The sequence below is a fragment of the Oncorhynchus mykiss genome, chromosome 1, assembly GCF_013265735.2.
Source record: "Oncorhynchus mykiss isolate Arlee chromosome 1, USDA_OmykA_1.1, whole genome shotgun sequence".
Lineage (NCBI taxonomy): Eukaryota > Metazoa > Chordata > Actinopteri > Salmoniformes > Salmonidae > Oncorhynchus > Oncorhynchus mykiss.
This window is the reverse complement of record NC_048565.1, coordinates 84,396,597-84,413,534: the sequence shown is the minus strand read 5'-3', so window position 1 is coordinate 84,413,534 and position 16,938 is coordinate 84,396,597. Positions and strand designations below refer to the sequence as shown.

At 43.5% G+C, this 16,938-nt stretch overlaps 1 long non-coding RNA gene across 2 annotated transcripts; it reads right to left on the bottom strand.

Annotated features, from left to right (window-relative positions):
• Positions 1–357: 357 nt before the first annotated feature.
• Positions 358–2,889, bottom strand: LOC118966004. Of its 2 annotated transcripts, XR_005053192.1 has the most exons (4): positions 2,849–2,889; positions 1,319–1,402; positions 1,004–1,063; positions 358–868 (listed from the first exon to the last, which is right to left on the bottom strand). It is a non-coding gene; the product is annotated as an uncharacterized LOC118966004 (long non-coding RNA). The 2 variants fall into 2 exon arrangements; XR_005053191.1 differs by lacking the exon at positions 2,849–2,889 and having other exon boundaries at positions 1,319–1,943.
• Positions 2,890–16,938: the final 14,049 nt, after the last annotated feature.

Below are 16,938 nucleotides of genomic sequence, written 5' to 3'. Positions count from 1 at the left end.
CAGGCTTCAAACATAAAGATATAAAACTGTATTTTTTTGTGAAGAATCAACAACAAGTGGGACACAATCATGAAGTGGAACGACATTTATTGGATATTTCAAACTTGTTTAACAAATCAAAAACTGAAAAATTGGGCGTGCAAAATTAGACACTTAGTGAGACACTTAGATTGCACACAGGTGGACTTGATTTAACTAATCATGTGACTTCTGAAGGTAATTGGTTGCACCAGATCTTATTTATTTAGGGGCTTCATAGCAAGGGGGTGAATACACATGCAGGCACCACTGTTTTTTTTTTTTTTTTTGAAACAAGTAATTTTTTACATTTCAATCCACCAATTTGGACTGTTTTGTGTATGTCCATTAAATTAAATCCCCAAATAATCAATTTAAATTACAGGTTGTAATGCAACAAAATAGGAAAAATACCAAGGGGGGTGAATACTTTTGATTGGAACTGTACATTTTGTATTCAGCCTCATCATCATATTTATTTTGTTACACAGCTTGTACGTTAAATTTACACTCCTGATTGGTTACTGGCATTGGACATTTGACTATATATATGAGAGAAATAAGATGAACATGTAAACAACAAGAGACAAGGTGAAAAGGTGGATGGAACATAACTAATATAACAGATAGTGTATGTGGTGATAATGAAAACAAACACAGCAGACTGTCTTCAGTAGTTTATTACACTAAAGAATAGAGGGATCTACCTGGGGTGGGTTAAGAGGTATGACAGAAGAATATTGGAGGCAGACAGATGTTGTGACACAGGAGAAGGGAGTTTTCTGTCCTTCCAGTAAAATGACGAGACAAAGGTCTTCTCTGTCAGTCACTGCTGTGCTGCTGCCCTCTGCTGGAGAGGAAGTGAAACATTCAGTCACAATCAAACCACTGTAATCTTACAGACAATGGTAACGACAAGGTCCGCTTCTCAGAAAGTGGTGATACAGGTTTAAGTGCAGCAAACTAAAAAGGCACCAACACTGACCTGTGTGGTCACCTGTAGAGCTAGTGAGCTGTAGACCACATTATCATCTGGTTCTGCTGACTACAGAGGAGGAACAGGTAGAGAGGTGAACAGGGACAGTTCTGTCATGATGGAGATACACTATAAAAACACACTTCTCTGTGAAATTAAAAGGGTAGACAGTTATAATTGTGATATGTAACATAAAGGTGATATATTAGGCCTACAGCTATAATGGTGACGTAACCATGACTATATTAACACTGAGGAAACAATCACCTACTGTTGTTTCTGATAACATAACATAGCTGTGGATAATCAGTAGAACAGCTTTACCTTGGTCTGTCCTTTTAGTTGGGTCTTGTGCTGGGGGATGACAGTGCTGTATGTGACATCATCATCAGCTTCAGGAAATGGATCCTGTTGGTAGAGAGACGCCCAAGTAACAAAAACGTGTTGTTATACTGTTATAGTGTACATTTACCTATTGCTTGTTCCAAGACAGAAAGTGATAGTGGAAATACAATTGTTTTCTAAAACAGATGCACATTTGCCAAGGCAGTGACGTTTTATGAGTAACAGTCATTATGTTGTCTAAGAGCCGAGATGCTTGTAGCCATAAGTTGACCTTCTCTTCTGTCCTGAACTGATCAGGCATCACAGTGCTGTACATCACGTCATGGCGTCTCTCTGGGTTTGGCCTCTGAGAAATGGACAGCACAGAAGATAAACACATGGCTACATGCATTGGAAAAGACCCGGAACTTCAGATGTTCAGCTCACTTCGCTCACCCTAGAGGAGGAGATCAACCATTTCCAGGCCCAGTGACATGGACCAGTCTTTGGCAATCTAAATGCCAGAACTAGACAAGAAGCCCTCAGCACGCAGGTGGAGAAAACACCTACCTGGAGGTGACAGCATTCCCTCCCCCATATGTCCCCCTAGACACAACTACGACAACATAACCAACAAAAATGGGTCACATCTCTTTTTGGTTCTATAACAAAGAACAAACAGCAGAAACATATACACGATCAAATACAAATCTTAGAATCAACTATTAAATACTAGCAGAACCCACTGGATTCTCCAATTACATTAAATGATCTACAGGAGAAAATACAAACCCTACAAACAAAAAGGCTAGTGGGGTTGATGGTATCCTAAATGTAATGATAAAATATACAGAACACAAATCTATCCTGGCTATCCGTAAACTCTTTAACATCTTCCTCAGCTCTGGCATATTCCCCATTATCTGGAACCAAGGACTGATCACCCCAATCCACAAAAGTGAAGACAAATTTGACCCCATTAATTACCTGTCACGCCCTGACCATAGAGAGCCCATGGGGTTCTCTATGGTGCAATAGGTCAGAGCGTGACTAGGGGGTGTTCTAGTCTTGTATTATGTTGGTGTGAGTATGGTTCCCAATTGGAGGCAGCTGATGATCGTTGCCTCTAATTGGGGATGATACTTAGTGTGGTCCTTTTCCCACCTGCGTTTGTGGGATATTGTTTCGTTTTGGTTTAGTGCTATGTGCACTATGAACTTTACGTTTGTTTATTCGTTGTTGTTTTTTGAAGATTCACTTTAATAAATATGTGGAACTCTACTCACGCTGCACCTTTCCACTGATATGATGCAGTCAGGTGTATATTTAGTGAACTGACAGTATTCACAACATTTTTCAACATCGTGAGCACTGTAAGAGCTTGGGTTCAGTTAGAATATGGGACCTTTTATGTCAACTCATTGATAATCAACTGAACAGGTAACGCTGGAGTCAAATGGTAGATGATCCCAAATCAACAACAGAAAAGCAGATGTTTGAAAATAATCAAATTAAAGAAGTGTATCCTACCACTGAGTTGTTAGTTGTCTGGTCCTTGGACTTATTGTCCTCTGGAATAAAGAGAGGGAGATGTCAGTAACTTCTGAGTTTGTTATAGTACAATAATATCTCTGAATGGATTTCTTAAAGACAATTCCTCCAAATGTTTTCTGTCATTCAAGATGAATCACAGGTGAGAAATATACTGTTGGTCACAATATCAATACATTTAGTATTTTCTAAACTATTCTCCTGTTTTATATTCACATAAAATGACTACTTACTATGCCTTCTCCACATCTTCCATGTTACTAGGATACCAGCTGTCACCACCACCAACATGCCCAGAGAGATGAGTAGGACTTTCACGGACCTGATGACAACTTGAATTAATAATACAATTAAAATAGATCATTATAAATTGATCATTTGTGAAAAGGTAACAACTTGTATGATAAGTGGAACAATTATTTATCTATTCACATGTGTGAAAGTTGACCATGCAAATGAAGAGATGATATGATTATTATTGAGATTATTACTATACAAATAATGTTTTTTGTGTGTGCAACTTGTCCTTGCACATGAGTGAGAATAACACCAACATTGCTGCTACTTCTCACAAGGCAACCACAGAGATGTTCTACCCAGGAGGAAGTGATAACGGTCTCTATATGCATTTAGGGAGGGTGTTTGGTTAGCATGAACTGTTGTAGTGTATGATGGAATTGTAATGTTTCTCTGAGTTCATATTATCTAACAACATGTGGGATAAAACATCTGAAGGAGTGATAATAACCTCTGGTGGACTTCCTCCATGTTCCCCTCAGCTCCTTGACTTGTGTTGTCAGTCTGAACAGGCTCAGCAGTTGGAGAGGCAGAGGGTTGTTGAGGGGTTGGATCTTGGGTTGCTGTGAGGTAAAACAACAATATCATCAATGAAGTTAATGGTAAACCAGATAGTCAGGTTGTATAGCAACATCACATTCATAGTTCATATTACAATTAGTTCCAGATGATACCAGTGGATAAAACAAAGGGAATCATATTGATCATAAAGTATGTGAATGATCTACTAACTTGAGGTCATCTTAGAGGTTCTCTGTGTTGCAGTTTGTTGACTGACAGTGATGTGAACAGGCATCTCTAGTTCTCCAACTCTACACCAATACCAGTCAGTGTTCTCCATCTTCAGTCCACTCATAGTCACTGTTAAGAATGTTCTGTTGTTGGCATCACTAGTCCGCTTTAATGTCACTGATGTTCCATGTAAAGTCCCAGAATACCCACTCACACAATCACCACCCATCCTGTACCACTTCATATCTCCAGAGTTACTATAGTAACAACAGACTGTGACTGTCAGGTGCGTGAATGAGGACCCAAAAGCGAATTAACAAACAGAGTTTCTTTAATGATGAACACACGTGGGCTCAGATGGACAGGTAGATTCCGACAGGACAGGACAAGGTTGCAGCAAACACGATGATAGTCTGGTTCAGGCATGAGACACACAAACAAGAATCCGACAAAGACAGGAGCAGAAACAGAGAGAGATATAGGGACCTAATCAGAGGGAAAAAGGGAACAGGTGGGAAAAGGGGTGAATGAGGTAGTCAGAGAAGACAAGGAACAGCTGGAGGAAAGAGGGACAGAAACGGTAACCTAGTACGACCAGCAGAGGGAGACAGGGTGAAAGGAAAGGACAGAAAGACACAACATGACAATACATGACAGTGACACTCCCTCCTTCTACTCCAGTCACTTCCTGTTGTTCCACATAGAGTTCTGGAGTACCTGAACACAGAAAAAAAAAAAAAGAATTCAGAGGAGAAAAAGTGCTTTTACAACAGCCTCTTTACAAATTCCTTCAAGCTGCATTCTGTGATTGGTACATCCATTTTTGGTCTTTTAAATTCATAATAATTATATATAATCATTGATTCTTGAAGAACGTAACTATCCTCACAAGCTTAGTTCTGTTACTCCATCATGACACAAAATATAATCTTGTTTTAACTACATTTACAGTATAGCTCTGTCTAGGAATTATTCATTCTACTTTACTAGATACAAGCAGTGAAGGGATCTTACCTGTAGTGACAGATAGGTAGAACCAATGTATCATTATATCTGTTCCTCTATTGATCTCCACAACACACCTGTAATTCCCATAGTCCCATGACGTCAGATTAGTCATGGTCACAGTGAAGATTCTCTTGTTGATGTCATCAGAGATTGAGTTTTTACCACTGCTCTTAGGATGGTCAGTACGTACTACATAAGAACATACTTCCCAAACTAATCCTTTACACCAGTACTTCACGTGGTTTATGTAATACTGATCATAGCTACATGGAAAGGTGATGGAGCCTCCTGTCTGCACAGAAACATACCCCACTGTGGACACATCAACACAAAACACATTGAAATTAGAGTTAACATTTAATAGAATCTTTACAGAGGGAAAATGTAAATATCACATCGCTCCAACACTTTTAAACAGCTTGTTCATGATTCTGATTGATTATACAGTTTTTAAAGTGAATTGACTCAGGGGACTTCACCCTTAATAAATAGAAATGTTACCTTTACCCGCTGAGATTCTGTAGACGAGGAGGAGAAGGAGGAGCAGGAGGAGGGAGAGATGAAGAGCCATGAGAGTTAGAGTCTGCCTGTTACGTTAAATTGGCCTGAGCACAAATGTGTGTCAAGGACCAAGGCACCAGTGAGAACTACTACTTCCTAGTGTTCACACACCTCACTTTAACTCTTACTGCTTCTGTTTGTGTGTACATGCTCCCCTCAGTGGAAGATAGGAACCATTGCAGTATATAGACTACTTTAAGGCCAAGACCTCTACAGACTAACTTTAAACCGGGTTCATGGTTCAGGATTCCCACAACCCAGTCTGATGTGATTTTACGTTCAACAGAACACTCTGTCTCTCACCACCTTCTATACAGGAAATGTACAGCAAAAGTGTGAACTTTATAGTAGCTCAGAATGCTGCAAGTTTCAGTTACAATCCTTCCATGACGTCATGTTAAATACTGAGCTATACGTTCTGTTATTGACTCCAATACTCCAAACCACTTCAGATACATCAGAATTTCTCACTCAAACTCACAGAGCACAGAGCTCCCATCATGTTGTGACAAATGATCTTGAGAACAGTAAAATATCTTTCAAAACATGAATTACTTTTTATTTGTTTGCTTTCATACTATTTTCACACATGTGGTAATATTTCACAACTCTACTTCACAACTCAAAACAGATCATCACGAAAGCTGTTGATTCAAAACTTTAACCTCTTGAGACTAGGGGGCATTATTTTGATGTTTGGATGAAAAACGTACCCAAATGAAACTGCCTATTTCACAGGCCCAGTAGCTAGAATATGCATACAATATGCATATTGGGATAGAAAACACTCCAAAGTTTCCAAAACTGTCAAAGTATTGTCTGTGAGTATAACAGAACTGATATTGCATGCGAAAACCTGAGGAAAATCCAACCAGGAAGTGCTGTTTTTCTGAAACCTCTCTGTTCCATTGCATGCCTTCCCTCCATTTATAGGGATATCAACCATATTCCTTTCCCTATGGCATCCACATGGTGTGAACAGTCTTTAGACATAGTTTCAGGCTTTTTTTCTGAAAAATGAGCGAGAATGATCACATTGCGTCAGTGGATAGCTGTGTGTCCCCAGAGTTTTGCATGCGCAAGAAGGTTGGAGCAGACCTTTTCTCTCTCTCTCTCTTATTGAAAAGGCTACCGCCCGGTTGAAATATTATTGATTATTTATTGTAAAATGTTTCTACCAACTTTACGGATAATATTTGGAATTTTCGTCTGCCTGTCGTGACCTGCACGAGCCTGTGGATTACTAAACAAAACGAGCCAACTAATAGAGGTTTTTGGATATAAAGATAATCTTTATCGAACAAAAGGAACATTTATTGTGTAACTGGGAGTCTTGTGAGTGCATACATCCGAAGATCATCAAAGGTAAGCGATTAAATTTTTTTTTTTAAATCGGACTTTCGTGACCAATCTACTTTGCTGCTAGCTGTTTGTAATGTTTTGTTTGCTGAGAGAGATGTCCTCACATAAACACTTGGATTGCTTTCGCTGAAAAGCTTTTTTGAAATCTGACATGCCAGGTGGATTGACAACAAGCTAAGCTGTGTTTTGGTATATTGCACTTGTGATTTCATGAAAATTAAATATTTTTAGTAATTTAATTTGAATTTGGCGCTCTGCAATTCAGCGGATGTTGACGAAAATGATCCCGCTAACGGGATGGGTGCGCCAAGAAGTTTTTAAGCACTTTTTCATTTGAGTACAACACAAAATCACACAGTAACTTTTTTACCAAACTAATCAGTGTTTCATCTAAAAATACCTTTAAAAGAAAGTAATTGCCTTTCACAAGGCAATTCTTTCAATACTTTTCATATGATTCTCTTCTCATTTGTTTGGAGAGATTGGGTACCCCTAGTAAACTGGAAAAAAAATCTGTCAAAAATTGCTAATATATGCAAATAAAAATTATTATTGGATAGAAAACACTCTAAAGATTCTAAAACCGTTGGAATTATGTCTGTAAGTATAGCAGAACTCACAGGGCAGGCATTCTTCCAAACTAGTTTTTGTGGCCATGAAAGTTGGAGCAACTTTGACGTCATGGCCCCCACCCTTCCCAACCAGCTATGATTCTGAGGACACTTTCTATCTCTTCCGCTAGATGTCCTCTTTCGTTAGAGCTTCAAATCGTTCAAATCCCGCGAGAATTGACCCTATGGGAGTGAAATTAGTGCGTGCCACGAGAGAATAGGCTGTGCGTATGGGCGCGAATTGGTCCCAGCCATTCCTTTGTTTCCAGCACTCAAGAGAAGGGCAGACGATGGCCGATTGAATTGAAGTTTGTTTTGCACGTCTAAAACATCATGAAGCTTGCTTCTGCACTTAGTTTGACCTGTTTAGTCGACATATAATGTGTAATTTTGAAGTTTTGATGCGCAACTTTTCCGGACCAGAGGACGTTTTGGGTGCATTTCAGCTGATGTTATTAGCAGTAGCTAATACAAAGACGCAAGACTTGAAACCAAACGATGTATTGGGTAAGTATGAAGCCTTCCAGAACATTCTGAACGAAGATGTCAGGTGCGTGAATGAGGACCCAAAAGCGAATTAACAAACAGAGTTTCTTTAATGATGAACACACGTGGGCTCAGATGGACAGGTAGATTCCGACAGGACAGGACAAGGTTGCAGCAAACACGATGATAGTCTGGTTCAGGCATGAGACACACAAACAAGAATCCGACAAAGACAGGAGCAGAAACAGAGAGAGATATAGGGACCTAATCAGAGGGAAAAAGGGAACAGGTGGGAAAAGGGGTGAATGAGGTAGTCAGAGAAGACAAGGAACAGCTGGGGGAAAGAGGGACAGAAACGGTAACCTAGTACGACCAGCAGAGGGAGACAGGGTGAAAGGAAAGGACAGAAAGACACAACATGACAATACATGACAGTACCCCCCCACTCACCGAGCGCCTCCTGGCGCACTCGAGGAGGAAACCTGGCGGCAACGGAGGAAATCCTCGATCAGCGCACGGTCCAGCACGTCCCGAGAGGGAACCCAACTCCTCTCCTCAGGACCGTACCCCTCCCAATCTACGAGGTACTGGTGACCACGGCCCCGAGGACGCATGTCCAAAATCCTACGGACCCTGTAGATGGGTGCGCCCTCGACAAGGATGGGGGGGGGGGGGAAGACGAGCGGGGGCGCGAAGAACGGGCTTGATACAGGAGACATGGAAGACCGGGTGGACGCGACGAAGGTATCGCGGAAGAAGAAGTCGAACTGCGACAGGATTAATGACCCGAGAAATACGGAACGGACCAATGAACCGCGGGGTCAACTTGCGAGAAGCCGTCTTAAGGGGAAGGTTCTGAGTGGAGAGCCAAACTCTCTGACCGCGACAATATCTAGGACTCTTAGTTCTACGCTTATTAGCAGCCCTCACAGTCTGCGTCCTATAACGGCAAAGTGACCCTCTTGACCCTCTTCCAGGTGCGCTCGCAACGTTGGACAAAAGCCTGAGCGGAGGGGACGCTGGACTCGGCGAACTGAGATGAGAACAGCGGAGGCTGGTACCCGAGGCTACTCTGAAAAGGAGATAGCCCGGTCGCAGACGAAGGAAGCGAGTTGTGGGCGTATTCTGCCCAGGGGAGCTGTTCTGACCAAGACGCAGGGTTGCGAAAAGAAAGACTGCGTAAGATGCGACCAATAGTCTGATTGGCCCGTTCTGCTTGACCGTTAGACTGGGGGTGAAAGCCGGAAGAGAGACTGACGGAAGCCCCAATCAAACGGCAAAACTCCCTCCAAAATTGAGACGTGAATTGCGGACCTCTGTCCGAAACGACGTCTGACGGAAGGCCATGAATTCTGAAAACATTCTCGATGATGATTTGTGCCGTCTCTTTAGCAGAAGGAAGCTTAGCAAGGGGAATGAAATGAGCCGCCTTAGAGAACCTATCGACAACCGTAAGAATAACAGTCTTCCCCGCTGACGAAGGCAGTCCGGTGACAAAATCTAAGGCGATGTGAGACCACGGTCGAGAGGGAATGGGAAGCGGCCTGAGACGGCCGGCAGGAGGGGAGTTACCGGACTTAGTCTGCGCGCAGACCGAACAAGCAGCCACGAAACGACGCATGTCATGCTCCCGGGTGGGCCACCAAAAACGCTGGCGAATGGAAGCAAGCGTACCCCGAACGCCAGGGTGGCCGGCTAACTTGGCAGAGTGAGCCCACTGAAGAACGGCCAGACGAGTAGGAACGGGAACGAAAAGAAGGTTCCTAGGACAAGCGCGCGGCGACGGAGTGTGAGTGAGCGCTTGCTTTACCTGCCTCTCAATTCCCCAGACAGTCAACCCGACAACACGCCCCTCAGGGAGAATCCCCTCGGGGTCAGTGGAGGCTACTGAAGAACTGAAGAGACGAGATAAAGCATCAGGCTTGGTGTTCTTAGAGCCCGGACGATAAGAAATCACGAACTCGAAACGAGCGAAAAACAGCGCCCAACGCGCCTGACGCGCATTAAGTCGTTTGGCAGAACGGATGTACTCAAGGTTCCTATGGTCAGTCCAAACGACAAAAGGAACGGTCGCCCCCTCCAACCACTGTCGCCATTCGCCTAGGGCTAACCGGATGGCGAGCAGTTCGCGGTTTCCCACATCATAGTTACGTTCCGACGGCGACAGGCGATGAGAAAAATACGCGCATGGGTGGACCTTGTCGTCAGAGAGGGAGCGCTGAGAAAGAATGGCTCCCACGCCCACCTCTGACGCGTCAACCTCGACAACGAACTGTCTAGAGACGTCAGGTGTAACAAGGATAGGAGCGGATGTAAAACGATTCTTGAGGAGATCAAAAGCTCCCTGGGCGGAAACGGACCACTTAAAGCACGTCTTGACAGAAGTAAGGGCTGTGAGAGGAGCTGCCACCTGACCGAAATTACGGATGAAACGACGATAGAAGTTCGCGAAGCCGAGAAAGCGCTGCAGCTCGACGCGTGACTTAGGGGGGGGCCAATCAATGACAGCTTGGACCTTAGCGGGATCCATCTTAATGCCTTCAGCGGAAATAACAGAACCGAGAAATGTGACGGAGAAGGCATGAAAAGTGCACTTCTCAGCCTTCACAAAAAGACAATTCTCTAAAAGGCGCTGGAGGACACGTCGAACGTGCTGAACATGAATCTGGAGTGACGGTGAAAAAATCAGGATATCGTCAAGGTAAACGAAAACAAAGATGTTCAGCATGTCTCTCAGGACATCATTGACTAATGCCTGAAAGACAGCTGGAGCGTTAGCGAGGCCGAAAGGAAGAACCCGGTATTCAAAGTGCCCTAACGGAGTGTTAAACGCCGTCTTCCACTCGTCCCCCTCCCTGATGCGCACGAGATGGTAAGCGTTACGAAGGTCCAACTTAGTGAAAAACCTGGCTCCCTGCAGGATCTCGAAGGCTGAAGACATAAGAGGAAGCGGATAACGATTCTTCACTGTTATGTCATTCAGCCCTCGATAATCTATGCAGGGGCGCAGAGACCCGTCCTTCTTCTTGACAAAAAAAAACCCCGCTCCGGCGGGAGAGGAGGAGGGGACTATGGTACCGGCGTCAAGAGCTACAGACAAATAATCCTCGAGAGCCTTACGTTCGGGAGCCGACAGAGAGTATAGTCTACCCCGGGGGGGAGTGGTTCCCGGAAGGAGATCAATACTACAATCATACGACCGGTGTGGAGGAAGAGAGGTGGCCCTGGACCGACTGAACACCGTGCGCAGATCGTGATATTCCTCCGGCACCCCTGTCAAATCACCAGGCTCCTCCTGTGAAGAAGAGACAGAGGAAACAGGAGGGATAGCAGACATTAAACATTTCACATGACAAGAGACGTTCCAGGAGAGGATAGAATTACTAGACCAATTAATGGAAGGATTATGACAAACTAGCCAGGGATGGCCCAAAACAACAGGTGTAAAAGGTGAACGAAAAATTAAAAAAGAAATGGTTTCGCTATGATTACCAGAAACAGTGAGGGTTAAAGGTAGCGTCTCACGCTGAATCCTGGGGAGAGGACTACCATCCAGGGCGAACAAGGCCGTGGACTCCCTTAACTGTCTGAGAGGAATGTCATGTTCCCGAGCCCAGGTCTCGTCCATAAAACAGCCCTCCGCCCCAGAGTCTATTAAGGCACTGCAGGAAGCTGACGAACCGGTCCAGCGTAGATGGACCGACAAGGTAGTGCAGGATCTTGAAGGAGAGACAGGAGTAGTAGCGCTCACCAGTAGCCCTCCGCTTACTGATGAGCTCTGGCTTTTACTGGACATGAAGTGACAAAATGACCAGCAGAACCGCAATAGAGACAGAGGCGGTTGGTGATTCTCCGTTCCCTCTCCTTAGTCGAGATGCGGATACCTCCCAGCTGCATAGGCTCAGCTCCCGAGCCGGCAGAGGAAGATGGTAGTGATGCGGAGAGGGGGGCAACGGAGAACGCGAGCTCCTTTCCACGAGCTCGGTGACGAAGATCAACCCGTCGCTCAATGCGAATAGCGAGTTCAATCAAGGAATCCACGCTGGAAGGAACCTCCCGGGAGAGAATCTCATCCTTTACCTCTGCGCGGAGACCCTCCAGAAGACGAGCGAGCAAAGCCGGCTCGTTCCAGCCACTGGAGGCAGCAAGAGTGCGAAACTCAATAGAGTAGTCTGTTATGGATCGATTGCCTTGACATAGGGAAGACAGGGCCCTGGAAGCCTCCTCCCCAAAAACAGATCGATCAAAAACCCGTATCATCTCCTCCTTAAAGTCCTGATACTGGTTAGTACACTCAGCCCTTGCCTCCCAGATTGCCGTGCCCCACTCACGAGCCCGTCCAGTAAGGAGAGATATGACGTAGGCGACACGAGCAGTGCTCCTGGCGTAAGTGTTGGGCTGGAGAGAAAACACAATATCACACTGGGTGAGGAACGAGCGGCATTCAGTGGGCTCCCCAGAGTAACACGGCGGGTTATTGATTCTGGGCTCCGGAGATTCGAAAGCCCTGGAAGTGGCCGGTGGATCGAGGCGGAGATGGTGAACCTGTTCTGTGAGGTTGGAGACTTGGGTGGCCAGGGTCTCAACGGCATGTCGAGCAGCAGACAATTCCTGCTCGTGTCTGCCTAGCATCGCTCCCTGGATCTCGACGGCTGAGTGGAGAGGATCCGAAGTCGCTGGGTCCATTCTTGGGCGGATTCTTCTGTCAGGAGCGTGAATGAGGACCCAAAAGCGAATTAACAAACAGAGTTTCTTTAATGATGAACACACGTGGGCTCAGATGGACAGGTAGATTCCGACAGGACAGGACAAGGTTGCAGCAAACACGATGATAGTCTGGTTCAGGCATGAGACACACAAACAAGAATCCGACAAAGACAGGAGCAGAAACAGAGAGAGATATAGGGACCTAATCAGAGGGAAAAAGGGAACAGGTGGGAAAAGGGGTGAATGAGGTAGTCAGAGAAGACAAGGAACAGCTGGGGGAAAGAGGGACAGAAACGGTAACCTAGTACGACCAGCAGAGGGAGACAGGGTGAAAGGAAAGGACAGAAAGACACAACATGACAATACATGACAGAAGACCATCGAAGGTAAGGGAATATTTATGCTTAAATCTGTGTTTCTGTTGACTCCAACATTACGTGGAAATGTAGCTTGGAACTGAGCGCTGTCTCAGCATATGGAATAGTGTGCGATTTCTGTAACGTTAAAAATAAATCTAACACAGCGGTTGCATAAAGAAGCAGTGTATCTTTCTAACTATATGTAGAACATGTATATTTAGTCAAAGTTTATGATGTCTATTTACGTTATCTTGCCGCGCTACATAGATTTCCTGCGGGCATTTTTGAGTAATTTCTGAAGGTGAACTCACTGTAAATGGACATTTATGGATATAAATGGCATATTATTGAAAAAAAAATATGTACTGTGTAATATGTCATATTACTGTCATCTGATGAAGATTTTCAAAAGGTTAGTGAGCGATTTATTTTTTAATCCTGCGTTTGTTGATTGCATGTTTTGGCTATTGAAATGAGCTGTGTCTGGTGGTGGTTTTACATATATATGTGCTATGTTTTCGCCGTAAAACATTTTAGAAATCTGACTTGCTGGCTAGATGAACAATATGTTTATCTTTCATTTGAGCTATTGGACTTGTTAATGTGTGGAGGTTAAATATTTTTAAGAATATTTTTGCGTTCCATGCGCCACCGTTTCAGCTGAACGTGGGAGGGTTGATTCCCAATTGGGAACCAGTATCGTAGACAGGTTAAATACATTTGACCATCACGTAACCCACATCGCTTAATGGTTAAAACTTGTTAAGGTAATGGGTTCCCGCTGAAAAGGTGGCGCAGGGAATGCAAAAATATTCTTTAGAAATATTTAACCTCCACTCAAATGAAAGATAAACACCTTGTTCATCTACCCTATTTTTTAAATGTTTTGCGGCGAAAACACAACATATGTTAGACCACCACCAAACCAAAGAAAAAAACATAGCCATTTTTTCCAGCAAAAGATAAAAATCACAAAAGCAGGATAAAAAAATAATCAATCACTAACCTCTTGAAAATCTTCATCAGATGACAGTCATATGACATGTTACATAGTACATTTATGTTTTGTTCGATAATATGCATTTTATATCCATAAATCTCGGTTTACATTGACGCCATGTTCAGAAAATCCTCCAAAATATCCGGAGGAATTATGGAAAGCTACGCCAGATAACAGAAATACTCATCATAAACTTAGACTAAATATACATGTTCTACATATAATTAAAGATACACTGGTTCTTAATGCAACCACTGTGTCACATTTTTTTTTTACGTTACGGAAAAAGCCTAACATTGCAATAATCTGAGACGGCGCTCAGATGTAACAATATTTCTCCGCGATGTTGGAGTCAACAGAAAAACAAAATTACAACATAAATATTCCCTTACCTTTGATGATCTTTCATCAGAATGTAGTGCAAGGAGTCCTAGTTCCACAATAAATAGTTTTGTTTCATAATGTTCAATTCTAGTGTCCATGTAGCAGCATTTGCTACCACTTTCAGCTCAAATGCCCAAATGCCCAAAAAATGACTTCTGGTCCAGGATAACTTTGCATCAAAACTTCCAAATGACATATTACAGGTCGAAGAAACTGGTCAAACTAAGTGCAGAATCAATCTTCAGGATGTTATAATCATATATATCCAATAGCATTCCAACCGGATTATTCGTTTTCATCTGGGGCTGATTGGAACAGCTGAAGCACTCAAAGGCAAACGCGCCTCAACAAAATGGCATCCTTTTGCGACACCAACTACTTTCCTTCCCATTAGGTCAAAGTTCACAGCAAATGCTCCATTACACTTTCTACTGAATGAGGACATCTAGTGGAAGACGTAGGAAGATCCATACCTTGTTGGGAAGGGAGGTGGCGATGACGTCAAAGTTGCCCCAACTTTCAAGATTTCAAAACTTGTTTGGAAGATTACCTGCCCTGTGAGTTCTGTTATACTCACAGACATAATTCAAACGGTTTTAGAAACTTCAGAGTGTTTTCTATCCAATATTAATAATGATATGCATATATTAGCAATTTAGGACAGATTTTGATGCAGTTCACTATGGGCACGTAATTCATCCAAAGTGGAAATACTGCCCCCTATCTCTAACTGGTTTTAATCACTTAACCGTTTGGTAAACCTATAGATTTGAATCTGGTTGGTCTACTACATATGGATTTTGAGAATTACAGAAATAAATGTATGTTTGTATAGTATAAACATCTAAATGACAAGAATAATACATCATAGCTACACATAATGACTTTGTGATTGCTCATTGATTTCACATAGTGGTAACCACAATTGGTCAACATATAAAAGGTGTGTGTGAACACTTTCTTTGAACATGTAGCAGATAGACAAGAAGGGAGAGGAAGAAATAAAAGAGCTTGTGGACAAGGGCCCCTTCAGAGAGGTGGGCATGGGCCCTGTCAAAGAGGTCAAAATGGTGGGCATAGACCCCATCAAAGAGGTCAAAGAGGTGGGTATCTAATGAAGTCCGGGCATTTTTGTTGACCTTGTGGTAAACAGAGGCCTTGCCATGGCAGAAGCTTCCATATTAGTTCACCCATATCTGAAAAGATCAACTGTCAACTCGATCATGAGAATATTTCGCTAAGATAACCGGTAAGTCTGCAGGATATGGACTATGCTTTACCATTACATTCACAGTAAATAACATATTGTAATGCAAGTAAATTCACAAAACATGTTACAGTATTCCTACAGTATGAACTATTGACAGTACACTCTGTTCTACTCTCAGAATTGACAGAAGACCCCATGGTGGTGGCCGTGTGCTTACCAACCAGCAGTAGTGGGCCGTGGTGGAAATAGTGAGGGCCAGGAATGACATGGGCCAGGAATGGCTGTCCGAAATGAAGCAGGCCATTGAGGAGAACGATGACACCTTTACCAATGTGGCATCCATCAGCCTACCAACAATTGGCCACCTTATGAAGAGGCACCAGGTATATATTAAACACATTTACCTTGTGCTTTTTGAGAGAAACAACGACTGGGGGAAAGAACTACGGGCCGATTGTGTTCAGGTACATTGCTGTATTACTGTTACTATGTTTTGCACATGCTACTTCACAGTATAATATTGGAACTATACTGTAAAAGTAACTAACTCAAATATATTTTTAGAGCGTGATTGACAGACACTGATCTGTTTCACCTGTCTTTGTGATTGTCTCCACCCCCCTCTAGGTGTCGCCCATCTTCCCCATTATCCCTTGTGTATTTATACCTGTGTTCTCTGTTTGTCTGTTGCCAGTTTGTTTTGTTTCATCAAGCTTACCAGTGTTTTTCCATCTGCTCCTGTCTCTGGATTGTTCCTGTTTCCTAGTTTCCCCGGTGTTGACAATTCTGCCTTCCCTGACCCTGAGCCTGCCTGCCGTGCTGTACCTTTGCCCCACCTATCTGGATTACTGACTGCCTGCCCTTGACCTGTCATTTTGCATGCCCCTGTTCTAATAAACTTTGTTGTTTCGACACTGTCTGCACCTGGGTCTTACCTTAGATGTGATAGTGATGGTGCTTGACACTGTTGTTAACCATCATAAGTATATCTTTGCTAGATGATCTTTGCTAAATGTCGGCGCCGTGGGTGGACTCTCATCGGCCAATGGGAGACTGTCCAAATGCCTGGACAACGTGGTGAAACATCTCCATGTGTGCAGCTACCTCTGAAGATGGTGTGGAGGACGTAGGCCATTACTTGGATCTTACAACGCTGCACACCTCATTGTGTTTCTTAATGAAATTGAGCAGATCTGTCAAGGTGAAGGGGTCACCTATGTGGGACAATGTCAGGTTCCACCATGCAGAGGTTGTTCAGGCATGGTTTCTGCCCATTCCCATATCGTGACCCTATATCTGCCCCCATACTCTCCTTTCCTCAGCCCTATTGAGGATGCCCTATTTTCAGCATG